The sequence below is a fragment of the Corvus hawaiiensis genome, chromosome 5, assembly GCF_020740725.1.
Source record: "Corvus hawaiiensis isolate bCorHaw1 chromosome 5, bCorHaw1.pri.cur, whole genome shotgun sequence".
Lineage (NCBI taxonomy): Eukaryota > Metazoa > Chordata > Aves > Passeriformes > Corvidae > Corvus > Corvus hawaiiensis.
The window spans coordinates 28,702,770-28,722,325 of NC_063217.1; the positions used below are offsets into that span (position 1 = coordinate 28,702,770).

General features: G+C 39.3%; 1 protein-coding gene across 7 annotated transcripts in view; it reads right to left on the bottom strand.

The window, feature by feature from the left end:
* CLOCK (clock circadian regulator) overlaps positions 1–13,610 on the bottom strand; it is a 68,429-nt gene extending 54,819 nt beyond the window's left edge. For 2 of the 7 annotated variants that reach the window (XM_048305205.1, XM_048305199.1), the window contains exons 1-3: positions 13,537–13,610; positions 3,303–3,402; positions 1,141–1,227 (exon numbers count right to left, since the gene is read on the bottom strand). The gene's annotated coding sequence lies outside the window, so the exon portion shown is untranslated. Of the gene's footprint in view, positions 1–1,140; positions 1,228–3,302; positions 3,403–12,904; positions 12,927–13,536 lie in introns of those variants that run through there. The other 5 variants (XM_048305203.1, XM_048305200.1, XM_048305201.1 and 2 more) reach the window with 5 other exon arrangements.
* Between the last annotated feature and the right edge of the window lie 5,946 nt (positions 13,611–19,556).

Below are 19,556 nucleotides of genomic sequence, written 5' to 3' on the forward strand. Positions count from 1 at the left end.
GAAAGACATGGAGTTCAAACACATTGAGCAAGTACATGATACGGGGAGACAACAGTGAGATTTCCTCCAAAGCAGTTTTAATCATCCAAATCACAACTGTAATGTATATATTGGAGTTACACCCTACCTTTTCAAACCGGACTAATCAACAGAGATGTCATGTCACAAAAGAGAATACTTGATGGCACTGAAAGGCTTTAGAAAAATTCTGTAAGCATTCTTCAAAATGCCTCACAATTAAAAAAAAAATTATAAAATACCATTTACTGGCTTCTACAAAAAATTTATTTCTCCTGTGCCAGAATGCAGCAGAAGACATAAATCAAAATATCCCTATTTCTTAGGCTTCATTTCTTTTTTCTTTGCTTATTTACTTCATCTTTTATGCCCTGTTTTCTCACTTCAAATATTTTCTCTTCTTCTTTCTACTTTATTTCTTTCAGCCTTTCTCTCATTTATTCATTCATTCATTTCCTCCTATTACCTGTGCTATTAAATACAGTAAGGGAAAAATAAATATTCTTGCATCTCTGAACTTTCAGACAGAGGTGTCAGTATTGTTTTTCCCCTGGAAATTCAGATAGTATAGTCTGAGTCACATTTGTAAGCACTACTACTGTGATTTAACTTGCCCTAACTCAAACAAAATTTAAAAGGGATAAAGGTAATCACGGGTATACTGCAATGACTCAAATTGATTTCTAAATCCAGTGGTAACCAACTATGGGAATTGAGAAAAATCAGATTAATGACATGGGAATATTAGTCTACTGTAAGACTGAAATCAGCCAGGTTCTAAACATCATCTCGGAGAACAACCACAGGAACACAGAAATACTACAGGAAGCTAATCAAGCAATTTATGGAATGCAAGAATTTCATTAAAGAAACACTAGATAAAATATATTTGGTGTATACACAGCTTTTTACCTTAGATGTAAAGCCAGGAATACATTGCTTAATCTCTGCCCTTTTTTCTCTTGGCTATGTTATTTATTTAATAATTTAGTCCTCTAGATTTTAGGTTATATGCCAGAGTTTCTCCTAGAACTGTAAGTTACAAACAGGATTTTTTAATCTTTTTTTTCACATATAATCAATTCATTAGTTGCTTAGAATAACCAAAATACTCAGACTCACCTAGTTTCACTGACATTCAGTATACAACATCCAAATAAATTTCCAGAAGATTTTGCAAATGAAAGAATAGGCTTCTCTCTACATTTGCTAAATTTAGATGAAAACAAAAAAAATCAGTTCTCTTTAGAGAATTGTCTTAAAATTGTCTTTTAAGAAAAACACTATACAAATTTTCACATGCACATAATTTGAAAATTTAAAGTATACTGCCTTTCCATTTCAGAAGAAATATGGTCTTCATGTTCTAAAAATGTCACTTGAAAAGCAACACCATAGATGCACAACACACAGAGGTTTTCAGGATGCTCAAAAAGAAGTATTTCATAACTTTTAACCACACACAGCCTGCATTGCTCAAAATCATCAATTTTATTACGATGTGTTGTGAAAATAAGAGTAGAAATAAAGAGAAAAAGCAAAGAATAGAGAAAAATTGAATGAAAAAATGGACAACACTTATGGAAATATACTGCTGAAGCAGAATCTGAAGGACCAAATCAACAGTAGATGGGTGATAGGGTTAAGGAAAAGCACAAAGAGTACAGAAGAAAATCTTCTTACTCAAATGTTTGTACCTGACACTACAATGGAGTGGAGGAGATTAGACCTGTTTACTTCTCACAGTCCAGCTACAACATGCTCAGTAGCTCTGTCTGCTTATGACTAAAAGGATTTGGAATAGATCTACCTCATCTGATTTGGACAGAAGAAATGGATTTAGGAAATTCACTGAACTGGTACAAAACGTATTTTCAGAAATCTATCATGCTGCCTAATGTAAGTGGGATAGCAGAAAAAAAGCAGGCTGATACTGCAGCATAACAATTTGTTTCTCCTAAAAACTTGAGTGCTTGCTCCAGCATATGCAGGTGCTTTATTTTTCCAGTGGCAAGATTGTCACTGCATTTTGCATCAAGAAAACAGTATGTTCTTCCCTCTCAACTCATTCTCTTGACACAAGCTGATGTTTGGTTGAATTTTAGGTGAAGGAGACATATAACACAGAGATTTAAGTCTTACCAAATTATAAGCAACTAAAACCAGGGTTCTGGAATAGAAAGTGTCAAGCATCATTAACTGCAAGCACTGCTACCTGTAATTCCATTCATAACCAAACTTCATGCATGACCAAGCACCTCCAATGCATATAAGCTACTAGGAATACAGGAAGGTTTTCTGCCAGCAAGAAAAAATAATCCTGCTGCAGCAAGATTGGAACAATGTCTGATCTACAAAAATAGATCAATTTCTTGGGGTTTTTTTTGACCCAGTATAAAAGTGTATGTTTTGAGCCAGTCAAAAAACAACACAAAATCTGAAAAATAACACCTCCTTAGAAAGACGAAACATAAAAACACATTTATGGAACCTACAGAGGGCCATGGCCATGATCCTCATGATACATTGAATCAAAACCCCTTTGTTGCTCAAAAGATGAACCATAAGCAAACTACCCTGCTGTTCTGTGCTTCCCTCCATGTGATGCACAAAGCAACCAGTAATCTTACTGCAAGATAAAACATGGACAAATCTTTCAGAGATGAAAATCTGCACCTCCTGGCCTATCCTCAGCTGGACAGTACACAGTGCCCAGTCAAGGAAGTGGGGAGAAGCAACCCTTTCATAAAAAAGGTGACATGTGAACAGAGATATTGGTACTTGAACCCAGTAAGATGCATTCTTCTTCTATATCCTTACATGAATGGGGTATTAAGTAATCTCAACTTTAACAAAAGCATCTGCAAAAAAAAAATCCAAAACAAACACACAAACAAACAAAAACCACTAAGAAAAGCAGTGAGCATGGCAGTACATCTGCTCAGTCACCACAACACAACCCTGGGAGAGATATTAGTTTAGCCTCCAGAAACCACAGGGCCACATTAGCACACTGCATGGCTGGGGACAGTGCCTTCATAAGGTCTGGGTTTTCTTCCTTCTAGTTTCCAAGGCAGCTCAGGTACAGTTCAGTTGTTTCATTCCACGCTCCAGTGTACAGGATAAATGCTTATAAAAAGCTTATTTGAAGTTTATTCTTGCCCACACACACCATTAACTTGAATATCAAATTGAAGTGGAATGTCTGCCTTGCCTGAGGTTGAAAATAGATGTTTCTGTTTAAAGCATTACTGTTCTAGTAGCAATAGAATCTACATACTTACTTAAATTACCTAGAAATACATTGTGCCTTGTAGAGTGGGTGGGTAGAATTAGTAGTCCAAATGTGATGTCATCTGAGTAAGTCTTCTTTGGCACAATCTTCTGAAAAACAACAGAAAACCCCACAGTTTAATAAAAGTTATTCTGTTCAAAACAACTTCCGGGGATGAGCCCTTGATTATTTCTGTTTTCTCTCTTGCCATTTCAGTCATTTTATATGCATCCTTAAATTGTCCACAATTTTACTTTCCAATTCCTCTATTCAACATAGTGAAGTAAATACTCATGAAGGAGAACTTCAACATTGGATACCACCTTTTTTATGTAGCTCTGGCGCTGTCTGAAATCCAAACAAATATGAGACAAATGCAATATCCCAATGGTAACATAAAATTTACAGACGTAACGATGTCCACAAAGCATTAATATTACAATTATTGCATTACAATTGCTTTGGATTGTATTATGACCTTGTAGATCATCAATAATACACTATGCAAACTTCTGGAAAGAAAATGCATCAATAAAATCTTAACTGTGTGTACTACAGTTCAAACAGGACACGTGAACTACCTCAGAACACAACCTGAAACTCTCAGAAAACATGGCATGCAACAGCACAAGACTCCCTCCACTCACTAATCAAACTCCCCTCGCTAATAAAAAACTAATTTCAGTAAGATGTGCTGAGCAAAAGCTAACTATACAACAGAGATTTCTATACACAAATATTCATTCAACGAAGAAATAGCTCCTCATCTGCTACAGATCAGAAATTCTGTATTCCTACACACCGTACTGTGTTTTAAATACACACGCACCAACTTGGTAATATCACCTAACTCATGACAATCCTGCTGGAAAATCTCCTGCTAGTTACCCACTGTTGATATTTTCTATTCAGCACTCCCACGTGGCAAAGCATATCCTTTAAGGCATACATAAATCTATTCCCTTCCACTGTATGCAAGGATAGGTGGATTTCCTTTGACATAATATAACCAACACAAAGTAACTTCTAAACCCGCTCTTTACCACCTTGTCCCCCAGTACATATAACAGAAAGAAGAAGCTGTCAAATTGAGGAAGAATGCCAGTGTTTGAGGAAGATCTACTGCCAAATCTAATGGGATAAGAAATGCAGACCATTATCACCTACATATCTATTTTTCTATGTAGTCAAATGAAATATTATAATGTTAGAAATCAATGTTTTGAATCAAATACCAGTATATAGATAAGAAATGGTAAACTATATTCTACAGGGCAGGAAGTCTAGGTGCATTTAAAAAAAAAATCTATCCCAGTTTATGAAAGATTATTTTTCATTTCTTATGTTGGCAACACAAAGTTTAATGTATATCAATCTGAATCAACCATAAATCTAAATGTCTATATAAAGGCACTACAAATTTACCTAAAATAACTTGGAAAAGCAATTTCAGTTATTTTAGTGAAAAAAGTTTGTGATCTTTTTGACTTAGATAAAATGATAGTATGTCAATCACCACTGATGTTAAAAACTTCATAGTCGCACCCTCAATTGTACTGAAATTCATATGAAATCCTCCAGCTTGTAGAAAAACTGTGTGTAATAGAAGATAGTGACAGAGCAACAGGAATGCCTGAGATGAAATTTTCAGGCACAGCTGTCTGTTGTTTTGCCACTCATTTTAAAAGCAAGTTCGAGTGACAGCTAAATTTCTTAAAGAGTTAAAAAAAAAAATCTTCGTACTAGAATTTATGTCTGAACCTCCCTGCCAAACTGATCAAAACAGCATATACTCAAATCCTTTTCCTGTCTCATTTTTCTCTTCAGAAGAGCTAAACCCATCAACATAATTTGTAAGTTTCTACAGCTCTTTTTCCTGCCCTATTTCTAAAAACCTTCTAGTTATTCTTCCTCTTGATTCAGACTACTTTTCTGATTTCACTATGCTTTCCTGATCCTGTAAAATATTTTGCTTCTTTTCCTCCAAATCCCTGTATTATTTGGACTTGCTTTATGCTGTCTTTTGCTTCTATATTCTCCATATTACTTGTTGCTGATCTATCTTATGTTCTTAGAAATGAAACTTTAATTCACTCACTGTAACTCGCTTATTAATTTGAATCCTTGTCCCCATTTCTGAGGTCATTCTCCTCATTTTCTATGTCAGTGAAATTCAGATCACAAGCTTCTCAAGGCTGAAACTCTATCTTATTTTCCATGAAACATCATTAAAAGCTTCAGGGCAGCACAAAATGTTTAGCTAAAGCTTCTGAGCTGGAAAAAAAGACTATATAAAAAAATGAAGTAGAACATTTTAACAACATGAACATTTGCAGAAAAATATATTACATGTAAAATTGCTGAGATGTTAGAGAACTATCAGTGGAACTACCGTACTAGCTCCAAACCATAGTTCTAAACACACAACTGCTAGTAGTAGCTTGGTTACATACAATGGATGTTGCTGCTGTGGATGGCAAGAAAACTTTATTAAATCACATTACTACATTAAAACTGACAGGAAAGTGTGTGTGTGTGTGTGTGTGTGTGTAAGAGAGCATCTGCATTCCTATTCTGACAGTTCTTGGAAGCTGTGATTCATGCTGCTACTTGCTTTTCTACTCACAGTAGAGGAAAATCCAGTTTCCTTTAGAGTATTTGTTGTTACTATGAAAACTACTTTAAAATAAGCACAAGCCAAAACCACCAATTTTGCAGTCTGCTATGATATTCTAAAAATGAACTATTTTAACACTTGAAATCAATAAATTACAATTTGTTAAGATTATGTTGGTCACTAAAGGCTTGACAGGTATATTTCATATTATACAGCAGAGAATTCTCTAGAAATGAAAGCAGCACAAGCTAATAAAGTTTTCTTCACTTTTACCATTACTAAGTTTTTGAGTTTTTCTAAACCAACCAGCAGGAGATATTTCTCTATTGAGACTTGATAAAAATCTTCAAGTTGAACATAAAAAGGAAGATTTCAGTCTGCTGTTTATCATGATAAATAGGTACTGCAAATACAGGCCAGACAGGAAAGAAGACGAGAAATGCCATTCTAGACATAAGTTCAGCTCCTGCTTTTCAACCAGTAACTCCATGTCACAAGACAGAGGAGTGAGCTTACTGGAAATCTGACTTGGGAAACACTGTCTTTTGTTCTTATACTGAAAGACAGTAGTATTATTATTATTTTGCTATAATATCACACTACGGTATTGTTGGTCCCGATCCCTTTCCAAAACAGCCCAATGTTCCTCCTGTCTCCTCAAGCCCTGATGACACACACAACTCCCGTTCTCCTATCCAACACAGACTTACTGCATGCTAAAAAAAAAAGGTCAGTACCAAAAACCCATTGCATTATCTTGCTCTCAAGAGCAGGCAGTGACACATTTTTCTCTACCCAGCTTGCCTATTTTCCCAAAACCTGTGGTAACATTACAGTCTGCAATTTCCATCCCTCCTACAAACATGGCTACAACTGGTCAACTATTTCAAAAGCTACTGGTGAATATGTAAGGAAAGAATGAGAGAAAACAAGGAAAAAGCATAAATCACATTTTCTTAGGAAATCAGGCTTAAAAAAAGGTAACTCCCTACAGCTTTTAATCGAGGAAAATTTCCTAGTTGTTTACTGAGCCAAGAGAAATAAGCAGATTGTGGCAAAATATTTTTTGATTTATCTTTTTACACTTCATACATAGGTTTCAAACAAAGCTTTGGGAAACTATGGACTGGGAAAGTTACCACATGAAACAAGACAGGTTTTTTCTCCTAATGTATCTTGAGGCTTTTGGATGACTGATGAAAATCCAAACCTTTAACATGTCTCAAGTAAACTGAAAAATTACATACCTTCTACCTTAGCACACCAGCAGGAGTTTACCTTCTCTGTATTCACAACCATCTCTCAACAGCAACCACTAAACTCCTAGAACATTATTCTGCCAGGGTGCACGTCAGTAATAGCCAAACCTCAACAAGCAGTTGCTGAAATTGCATTTAACATGCAATGCAATAGCCACCAAACACTTCAAATGCCCTTAAATGCCAGAAACTATTCTTTACTATTTCATTAAAAATTTTATTCAAATGTAAAAATGGAGACTTATGTTTTATTTATAACACCAGCAGGATTCTCAGAATTTGAAATACTAAATTAGCTGTATTAATGTATTTTGAAGTATCTTTTTTTTTAGGCAGCTTATGATCTTAATGAGAGTATGAGATACTAATTTAAGACGTAAAAATATATATTTCCTCAGTGTTTCTAATGCACATTAGGAAACTAACATATTAACCTCCTACAAGAGCCACTTCTTACAGTCCAGCCTGGCTCCTCTATGTTCACAAATACTTGCCCCAATGAAGAAAGTGCTGAAACTTTCTGGAGATCTACCAATTCGGCAGATGATGACACGCTTACGGGATGTGGGATCATTCTTCTGCAAGCAATGGAGATACGCTCACAAACTTGTGGAGCTACAAGCTCAAAACATCTTGTAGATGAGGTCATTAGCAATACTATTCCCTACTATAAAGCACTTAAAATTCTGACATCATGCTGGATGATCACCCCATTCCCAGGTATTCCTCCTTTTCTAAGTGTCCCACAGCAAGACCACTACCATGCAATGTGGTTAGCAACTTCTGCTGCCTGCTCTGGCTGTTAATAGGCAGCACAACACCAAAGCAGTACAGTCTTCACTAAAACAGGGCACAAAAAGGGGATTCCATACAAAAGGATCTACAATTCTTAAGTACCAAAGCCAGGGAGAGTTGTATCATTCAGCAAGACTTTTACAAAAGTTAATGGAGATGCAAACTGTGTAAGTAACCAGCGAACACAGTATTCTGCCTTCACCTGTTTCTGAAGGCCTAGGGCACAGGTAAGATTGTAGTCACAATCCTGGTCCCTGTCCTTGTCATACACATAGCTAAGCTTTTCCCAACAAAGCAGGAGTAATATATTCTTTTAACATGCCAGCAGGGGAAAAGATGTGCTCTCATTTTGTCCAGCAGCACAGGGTTACAGCATACTAACCTGGAACACAGAAAGTGGAAAGCCAATCTCTACTCTGCCAAATGGTGTTTAAACCATAATCTCTCAGCAGGCTCTGCATCACATTGGGAAGATGCATCAACTCCTAACTTCTCACTTCAGTGGCAATTTTCAGAATATGGAAGCAAAGATAAAAAGCAAAGCTTTGCTGGACAGAGCAGCACCAGCAGTATGCATGCCTCTCTAGGCAGAAGGGCAGCAAACACGAGACACAAATCATGGTTTCCAGTTCGTAATGGCATTCAAAATTTTAAATAGAACACAGGCCAGAATACAGGTGTATATATATATCATCTCCTTTTCCTCCAAGAAAACAACTGGCCTAGTATAGCTCTTTAGCCCAATTAGACTTTAGTCATCTTGTCTGCAAGGAAAAGTGAGGTTCTAGGCTTTGGAGTTTTGTTGGTTTGTTTTTTATTTTGGGAGTTTCTATTTTTTAAAGGAGACATGAACAAAACCTCTTCCTCCTCACTCCTTTGTGCTCCTGAGCAAAAGGGAGAGTCACCACAGGGTTTTGGTCCAAGTCCAATTCCATAGGTGTGCCTGAGGTGTGGTTTGAACATGCCTTTGAACAAGTGAAGGCCTAATTTACAGATTGCCTAATTTATGAATAGTAAATAGATTTAGAAGCCAAGATGCTCAGTTGTGATAAGATTCTGGAAGATGTGAATGAGAACAAAACTTCAATGTTCAGCTTTGGAAAACTTCACTAGTGAAAACCCAGAAACCTCTAACATGGCTACAAATTTTATTTGGGGCTGGACACACAAAATGCATCTAAATCTATTTTTACTCCTCTATATTATTTTATGGATCTGGCCATATACCAAAATAACATACATCAAAAACCATCTCAGAGGTACCTGCAAACATCCTTTTTAATGAAACTCTAGAAGGACCTCTATAGAAAAATGACATCACATACATTTATTTTAAAATTCCACTTTAATTGGATCTGTCTTACTCCAAGAAGTATTCTCTTCTATTCTAAAAAAACATAATAGTCTAAAGCCGTTTATCTTGTAGTACCAAGCTGTCATTATCGGTAAAATGACATTAGCCTCAAAACTGAAGCCTTCTCACATACCCTGAGATTATCAAACACACAGTTTTAGGAACAAAGCATTGAAGTAGCCACATTTATGCCTGATTTGGCTACATTTTTATCATGAATATGAGGAATGCCCATAGTATCTACTAAACTTCAAAAGCATCAGTCTCTAAATATAAGTCATTATCAGTCTTGAATCTCATATATATAACTAATTTTTAAGGATCTATATTTAATAAAATATTAATACTACTAATGATGATTTCATAATATACTCAGCAATGTTTCTCAGAACATCAGTACACAATAAGAAAACTAATTCACTGATTTTAATAACAAAATCTAACTGTTGGAAAGAGTCCAAAGTGTGCAGATCTAAACTGCTGAAAGAATCTGTGAAGCTTTGTTGCTTCCACATAATATTAAATATATGACAACCACAGAGGACCAAAACGTTTTATGTATATGATTATATATTCTAAAAGTGGCTATAAAAAAGAATTTATAATATACACAAAAAGTATGGTAAGAGAACATTAAGACTATAAATTTAAACACTCAGGCGTGAGGTATGCCAAAATTAAAGTGGCTTTTACATGACAAAGGAATTTTGTGGCAGCAATAGGGATAGAGAATTCAATCCTTCAGGGCAGCACACAGCTGCATGAACCCTGAGTCTCCTTTCTCTTCCATGATTTTGCATTTCACATCTTTTAAGTCCTACAACAAATAAACAGTGTAATGTCTGACAGAGTTTCATATTATTACAGATTCCCACTGAGTTAACAAAACAACCAACCATACTAGTAAGTTCCTTTCCCCACATGGACCACCCACAGAAGGTGGTGGAGGTGAATGAGGTACCTTCCTAACAGATATAGCCAAACTTGCTTGAGCCAGAATTACAGAGAGACACTGGAATCTTTCATTTGAGATTCTGCTAAGAAGTTGGTGCTTCCAACACGTCTTTTTATTCTGAAAGACCACTGGCTCCAAAATAATAATGCCAATATTACTAACAATAATTCAGCATTAGCTTAAGATGAGAGAAACAGCTGAATGGTTTGGTCACTATCTGTAGTCTCACACTTTTTTTCTCCTCTAAAGATAAAGCTACTGTAAAACAGCTACTGTTCTCCCAAAAGCCTGGTGACCCTCCTGGTCTTGTGCCACCCCTTCAGGGGTGAAGCAGCTCATGAACAGTGAAAGGTTAAAAATACTTTGCAAAGTAAATAAACAGAAAGTAAGAATGGTAGGAACAACCACTACTGACTCTGCTATGCCACTACCTCCTAATATCACCAATCCTCAGAAACAGTTCCGCATCTGCTTTCTCATTTGGCCTTTACAGTATTCCAGTGTTCATACGGAAGCTAGTACTTTAAAAAGGCTAAAACACTAAAGTGAACTTTTCTTTACTTCAGAGATCTACCAAAGTCTTTGCCTCAAGAAAAACGAACTCATTACAAGGCGATGAAAAGGCATTTTTCAGCTGTAATTCCACTTCTTCTGAATGATATTTTGTATTTAAAACTGTATTAGGATACTAATTTTCTATTCTTAGAGGAGAGCTATCCATAGTCTTCATCTATTAAACTAAGTTGAAACCATGAGGCACTGACAACAAATTATATGTACCTCCTAAAGGAAAGCATAGATAAAAAAGGAGCTGTTTCAAATAAGGAAATTACCTAGTGAAGAAAACTGCATTTTTGATTCACAACTATTTTCAACACAAGTTTATTGGTTTTTAATAAAAAATTCACAACTTTCCAAGTTGATAAAAACATTTCATATAAAGAACATGTCGAGAAGGTGGGGGGCAATAACTCTACTACTAGTTTGTATCTTCACCTTTTTGCAGAAATTTAAAATACAAGGGGGAAAAAAGCAAAAGCTCAAAGCTCTTAAAAGCAGCAATTTCTTTTGCAAGACCAATCCAACCACAAAGATTCATGACTTCTGTGAAATTCTATACTAAGAAGCTAATTAACTAACACTACAAATTAAATTACCACTCAGTTTTTAAATTGCTTAGTACAAAGAGAGTAAAGTTACCTACAGCAGAGGTTTTGGGGTCCTTAGAAGAGCATTAGTAAAGAAAATACTCTGCTTTCCTCACATTCTTTTATTTGCCTGAATGTGTTAAGCTTTTCCATGTAAGAACATGAAGCGGAAGAAATAAAAAACAAGACATGGCTGAATGGCACCTTAAACTATTAAATATCAACCCGGAAGTTTGGGGTTTTTTTCCCTGTTTGAATTGTTTGTTAAGAAGCAGTAACCCTTGCCTTACCAACAAAATTCTCAGACAAGTTGTCATATTCTACAAAAAGAACCTAAACCAAATACATTATGTCTGGTAATCTGAAAGCAGTGTCTGTAACAAGTTTGAGGCAGTATCTTAAGTGGATATGTATGAAAATTAATAATAGTTAAATTAAAAAGCAGAGTTACTTTCAAGTAGAATCCTTCAATTACAACAACCAAATTCTGTCCAATTTCAAGTAACAGGCCCAAATCCCACAGATAACTATAAACAAAGTTAATATTATTTCTGTAAAACTGAACATTGTGAAACAACTGCAACTGCTCATACTGAACTTTGCCAGGACTACCACAGTCAAGATGTATTTCTCAAGTACTTCTTTCGCTAGGGTATTTGCTTAAACAGTCCTCTTGCCTCCTGACACACCTGTTACCCAGAGAAATTATATAGGTTAAATATAACCACATTAAAAAGAAAAAAAAAAAAAAAAAAACAACACAAAAACAGTAGTTAATTTTAACCTGGATCATTTCCTCAAGCTAGTTACGGGACACAACTCCAAGAACCATTGTGCTGGTGCAGCTGAAGCAAGGAAGAGGCAGGCCAGGTCAAGTCAATACTGCCACCAAAAGCACTGCTCGTCAACCAGTCATTTAAGAAGTCATTTAAGAAAAAATACTTTAAGGATTTAGAGGATCAGGTTCTACGATCAGCCACTCCACCTCTACCTGCCATTTCATATTCCAGCCAAAACCATACCTGACTTTCCCTGTGCTTCTTGGTAGGTTAATGCTTACCAGCACATGAAAACAACAGCCTTACAAAATTCTCATTGCAAATACGTTTCATTAGTTCACAAACACTCCTCTTCATGGAAAAAAAAACCATTTCCAATTTATATCGAGGCCTAAAGTAGCTGGAACTTGAAAGTGAAACCAACCAGAAATCCTGATCCACCTTAACCCAAACACAAAACTGAAGTACCACGGATTTCCAGTCCCTCGCTGGTCGTATTTCACACCCGCATGCACGGAGTATTTAACACACTGACTTTAAGGCCGCAGTAACTCGAAAAAGGGCTGGGGGCTAGTAAGAATCCCTCAGGTTTTACGAGCGTGAACACGCTGCAGTTATCGCAATAAAGTTATCGGAACTAAAAAAAAAGGTGAAAAAAAAAAAAAGGCTACGAAGTGCATACGCAGCCCCGCAGCTCCAGCCCACCTGCCGCAGGGAGAGCGCCGGGCACGCTCTCGCCACCGCCCGGAGCCCGAGGCCCCGCAGAGCTGTCCCGCCGCGGGGAGGGCCCGGGGCCGAGCGAGCACCGACCGCCGCCCGTCCGCCGTGTAAACACCCGCGCTCCGCAGGGCCGCCGCGGAAACCTCCCCCGCGCGTGGGGCGGCGGGGGCAGGCGGGTCCCCCCGGCGCCCGCGGGACGAGCCGCCCCATGGAGCGGCGGCGGACGGGCCGCGGGGGGAGGTGCCGCCCGCAGCTCTGCTCGGTCCGGCGCGGCCCGGCCCTGAGGATGCCGGGGAGTCCCGCGCCCGCCCTGCCCGGTTCGCGGGCGCGGGGCCAGGCGGGCAGCGCTCCCGACGCGCCCGGGAGTTGTGACAGGAGCAAAGTGGGTCACCGGGCCTAGCGGGTGCCCCGCGAGCGCCCCCCGCCCCCGGCCGCGGCCGTGCCCGCCCAAGGGCAGCCGCGGCACTCCCGCCCCGCCGATTCGCGGCGGGAGACACGCCGGCACTGTCAAACTTCCACCGCTCGCCTCCGCGCCGTCCCCCCGCCTTGCCCTCGCCACCGCACACCGGGGCCCGGCGGGTCCGCCCGCACCGCCTCGCGCCGCGCTCGCTGCTCACCTGGCCCCGCGCTGCCGCTGCCCGCCCGCGTTGCCCCGGCGAGCGTCGCTCCCCGCGCGCAGCCCCCCGCCCGCCGCCCACCGGCACTGACTGACTGGACCTCCTGCTCCTGCTCCTCCGGCGGCGGCACCACCAGCACCCGGGCCCGGGAGTCCCCCCGACACCACCGCGCCTGCGCCGCCGAGCCCCCACCGCCGCCGGCCGCCGCGGCGCCTCGCGCCACCGCGCGTGCGCCGCGCGCACTGCAACCCGCGGCACCCCGGGGCCGCCGCCGCCGCTGCGCGTGCGCGGGGACGGGACACCGGGGAGGCGACCCCCGCTCTGCGCGCGCGCCTCGCCACGCGTGCGCAGGGGGGTGGGGGCGGAGTGCGCGCGCCGCGCAGGCGCGGGGGGCGCGCGCCTCCCTGACCTCGGCTCACCTCGCCCGAGCTCACCCCGCGCCCCCCGGGGGAAATGGCGGCGGCGCGGAGCCAGCGGGGCCGCCGGGCACCGCCTGCGGGCGGGCACCGGGCTGCGGGCGGGCACCGGGCTGCGGGCGCAGAGACCCTTCCCACCCGTGCCGGCACGGTGAACCCGGCACGGAACGCGGTCACGCGCGCATTCCCAAAGCGGAACAAGCGGCATCCCGGGTGCTCTCCGGGAAGTGCCTCCCGAGGTATTTAGGGGTTCAAGGAACCCGTCCCACCGGTGGTCCGTCGTTTCTTCTTTCCTGTGGATAAACCGGTGACACTTCCCAGAGTGTCTGCCTCAGCCCTTTTGTGTGTACGAGGCTTTTAATACCATTCGATAAATACGCAGCGACTATTTAAACATAAACCTGTTACGCCTGTAGCAGAACATAGCGGTGAGCTGTTTTCTGTAAAATAAAATGCTCGAGGGTAATATTGTGTAAGTAATCCCAATTTTTTTGTCCCAGTTACGAGGATTTTATTTTTCAGTTGATACCGGAATAGCAATATATGTAAAAGTATCTACAGAAGTTTAATTCGTGTTTGTGTCTAGAATGAAATAAAGAACTTGACTGCATATTGTCATGGATTTCCTTTCTGGGTTACTTTTCAGATAGTTCAGTTTCCCAATCTGAGTCACAACTGTGGCCAAAGTCTTACGCAAAGATACTGTAGGGACAGGAGCTTCTTTACCAGTAATGCTCCCAAAGAGCTAACCATGAACTTTTCCACTGGAAGAATTCTAAAAAGCATTAATAAAACCACTTGGTTTTGTTACTGATTCATAATACTCTAATTCTAACTTTCAGTTGAGGAAAATGTGACATGAGAAAAACTAATAATACTCTTACTCGTACAAAGGATAATGCTCTTGTGATGAAATGTAGTGGAGATAATAGGATACAGCAGGAATGGAACATCCAGGAGAAAATGTGGGAATATTTTCAAATGCATAATTATCAGAACTAGAATACAGCAAACAAACCAGAGGCTAAAAATAACATCAGGCTGTATCTATCAAATTTGCCAGAAGGTCTTTAGTAACCAGTGATGATTCTTCAGGAAAAAGTAGAGATGCTGCACTATCTCTTCACACTTTGCATGAATGGGAGCATAACAGCTGCTTACTGTGATGTTGCAGTAACAAATTACTCTTTGACAAGATCAAAACAGGCAACACAGCTGTGGAGATGACACACATTTGCATTTTCTGCCAAAGTCATGGCCTAAGCAAGGTCGTTTTCTAAATGCTACTTCTCTTCTGGAAGTATTTTATAGGATCCTGAAGGAACAGGACAGCTTAGAGGTGTTGTGGTGGTTTTATGAAGCTATTCTCCTAGAAATACTATTAGTCTGCTCTTGTCATCAGTGTGAGTTTGCTGTGTAACGATAGTTCTGTTTCACTCACACAGGCTGTGTGACAGCCAACATAACTTTTAAACAATGCCAAATTAAGAGCAGCAGATCTTTTGTGAATTGGTAAATGATGGGACTGGATTGGGCCGGAAATGCAGAAATTTTCAGTGCACTTCCATTAACTATGGCCATTTTTCCAACAGAAATGCCATCACCATCCTGCATGTGATACACTTCAGAGCCACGGAACAAACACCTGCTCAGTGTGCTCCTTTTTGATCCACAATGGTCTATTCAAAAGAGGATCTGTTTGAGGAAACTGATTTTGAAACTGAATTTCACATCACTCCAGAATACTAAAATGAGTGGATGTTGACTTGAAAGCCTGTCACAATCCACATAATCCTTGTAAAGTAAGGTTGGCTAACATTCCTGAAACCTTTTCTTCCAAACAGTCTAACTGACTCAGCACCAGAAACATCTGGTTTTAAGGTGCAGATTACCTTGGATTTTGCTGCTGCTTTGTCATATCTGATGGCTGTGATTACAACCATGTGGTCACTTTGCTTGGACAAAGACAGGGTTACCAAAAGGGAGGTTTGGCTCTTTTCCTGTTGCATCCGCTTCCACTGTCACACACTGTGCCTGTGTCCCTTGCAGCAGCCACAGTAGTGGGAAGGAGGCTGACTGCTGAGAGGAAGCAATGCTACTTTTATAGTAGCCAGCTTTGATACTTGAAGTGACTGTGCAATCATATCTAAAGTCCCTGATGACCTGTTTAAGTTTAAAACTACTAGCTAGCATTCTAGTTTGAAGTGGCAGATAACAGCAGATAAGCCATTGTCTCTGAAATGCATCTACTAGTTATCTCTTTGAATCTGCAGAACAAAAGCTTCCAGAAGTGGTATCTGCCAGTAGGTATCTACCAATAGGCTTACCAAAGGAGTAAAAAACCATATTTGAACTAACTTATGTCAGAACAGATGATCTTAATTAAAATTTTCTCAAGCAGTACAAGGTTTCATCACATCAGTGTTTTTTGTGTTGTCCAACTTCTGCTGTTAAAACAAGTTACAGTTTATTCTGATAATTGCAATAAATTCTCACAAGAGAAGAAGGAACTGACTTTTAATAAAGGCCAAGATAAGTCTCACAACAACAAAAATTAGAGCCAACCCAACTTTATCTCAGTAAAATATCTAACCATGAAATTGCAAAATACCTGTGCTTAGGCAATATTCTTACATAAATTCTATGCAAAATTTTTGCTTTTTGCAGTACTGTTTTTTTCTTTCAAAAATAATCAAATACCTTTTCTACCTTTAAAGAGTGGCCTTTAAATCTAATGATTACAAAAACCATAAAAAATTTACATAATGTGAATTATTTAAAAGTATTTCTCCTACTTTCTGCTTTCATATATATTCCCCCATGTTCAGCTATTCCAATGAACCTACCTTGTATTTCACCAGTTTATATACAAGTTTGCATAACTGAGACTTTTCCTAATGGGTTTTTGATTTGTTCAAGTCAAAGGGGAAATAAAGGTAGAATAATCCTGTTAGACTACTCCTAAGGAGAAAAGAATCTGCAAATAAACAGTGGATACCACTTTCCTAGTGAAATTCAGAGATCTCAGTAAGGTTACATACATGGTGATAAGCACGCACAGCAAAATAAATCTTTCATGTGTTTGAACAAAAGTGAACGATTAACTCTCACAAAGTGAGTTAACAAATTGAGGAGTTCAGATGCTCTGTGATTCCACTGCCTCCAAACAATTGCTATTTCGTTAGTCTCTGTATTTAATTTTTCTAGGTATTGTTTTTTAATTGCCAGTTCAATTCTTTATATTGAAGTATTCTACATCTGATACAAGAATGTAATTCGCTTGGCCAATAAAGATTAATTATAACCCAAACATTCTCTGGAGCATTTGTAAGCTTCTTTTACATACTGCTTTCCGCAATATGCAGACGCTTACTTCTCTTCGCTTCCCATACTTTTGCCTTCTCTGAAGACATTTCCACTCCTGCAAGTGTTGCTGCCTAATTAGAAAGTAAAAATAATATTAAGTAAATAATAATAATAATAATCTTTGGAACACTTTACATGCATTTTAAAATAATATCTAGTGCATCTCAATTACTTAAATTATTTGAGTAACTCTTGAGCTTGAGGTCTTATAATTTTAGAGCTAGAAAGGCTTCTATGCCAATTTTTATTCAATAATATAATATTAAAATAATTTTTCTTATTTCATCAGTGCCAGATTTGGGAAACTTGAGTAACAAACAAATTGTACAAGCATTTATCATTTGAGATTGTAGGAACCCAGAGTGCTGAGAGTATTTCTCTGCCTGTTTTTAAGGGTTCTTACCCCCTTGTACAGCACTGTTTTAACCTCCAACCTTGGAAAAACTTACCAACGATCAGACAGGAACTAGAAAATACAGTGGTGTGAATTAGGTGATAGACTACTATGTAAGATTGTCACAGGGTGAAAATTTAGAGGTTTTGGGCTTCTCTTTGTAGTAAATAGATAAGAGTAAAAAATATCAAAGTGGAGGATTGTTGTTCTCTAAACCTTCTTCTCCTTCTTCTGCTACTCCATGCTCTGCAGTAAAAGTAGTGCGGAATGATTGGATGAGGAATTCCGCAGTTCCTGGCCATGGTACTGAATAATTGGTAGTAAAGTGAAAATAAAGTATGTTTTTAGTAACTATTGGTTAAATTATCTTTAAAAGGCCATGTAAATCTTGATAATTAGACTTCACTCCTGCTTTCTGTGCGCTATGCTGTACCTGGGTCACGCTAGTGGCTCTGTTCCTCTGATAAGACTTAATAAACAAGTATCCAGCAGCATTGAAACTGCAGGAAAAGTCTTGGTTTATCTGTGAAACTCCTTGCAAGGACTTTTAGAAAATTCTCTCCCATCAGGAGGGATTTGATTTATGGCACGGTTCAGTGTCAGAGATGACACAAGAAAACATTAGAGCAGGTACTAAATATTTGTGTGATTCTGAAAATGAGATTAGTTTAAGGAGGAATTACAGTACTTTTACTAGTATTTACCAGACAGTTTTAAAACAATTAATGGAAACTGAAATGTAAAATCAGTAGATGGCAGTCTTTGTCTATAAAAATACTTGCAAGGTAGAAAAGGAAAAAGCTTTACTGAAATTTGTTGAACTAAAAGCAGCTATTAATTACACTGACTGAAAGCCACTGTAGAATTGCTTTTCACAAAAAAAAAAAAATATATATATATGTACAATGTTATTATACTCTAGCAACAATACATGATAGTTTTGATTCACAACTTCCACGTATTTATATGAATTGTTCTCTGAGAGTACAGCACTAGATACACAGTATTAGTCCTAGAATTATTTTAGTCATTTTAACAATGCAACAGGAGTAAGTAGAGGTAGAATCTAGACAGAGAAAATGTTTTGATCACATTAGCTTCTCTATTTTGTGTAAACTGCACGTCTCATTTTTCTTAGTTACAATAAAATGCTGTGCAGAACTCAGCAGAGTACCTTGTAAAATATGTACAAAAATATACACGTGAATGTCCAGTGTATTGCTAAAGTCTTGGTACAAGGTGCCAAAGTTTTCTGAACTCGAATACATAAACACATTGTACAGTACTGTAAGTAAAACGACTGGTGTACTCCTATTAAATAGTTGAATAAGGTTGATTGTGTCACAGTTATGCCTAAGAACAGTGTGCTGTATATCACAGAGTTCCAAAATTGCAGCATGGCTGGACTTGGAAGGGAGGTCACCTGATTCAACCCTCCTGCTCAAATAGCATCAGCCTTGAAAGCAGGCAGTCCAGAGCCATGTCCAGACAGCTTCTGAACATCACCAAGGAAGAAGACTATGCAACATTTCAGTGCTTGGTCAACCTCAGTAAAAAAGGGTTTCCTGATATTTGGAGGGAGCCTCCAGCATTTCAGTTTGTGCCCACTGCCTCCGGTCCTGTCACAGGGCACCACTAGAAACACCTTCGCTCTGTTTGCTTTATACCCTCCATTGAGGTATTTATAAACATTGATTTGGTCTCCCCTGAGCCTTCCTTCAATATAAACTTCAAATGAACATTTCCATGAAGTAAGAAATAGAAAAGCCATTAAAACCTACCTCGAATAAGAGGCAAACCAAAAACAGTAGCTGTTTATTAGGGATCCACAGCTGGCTTTTGAA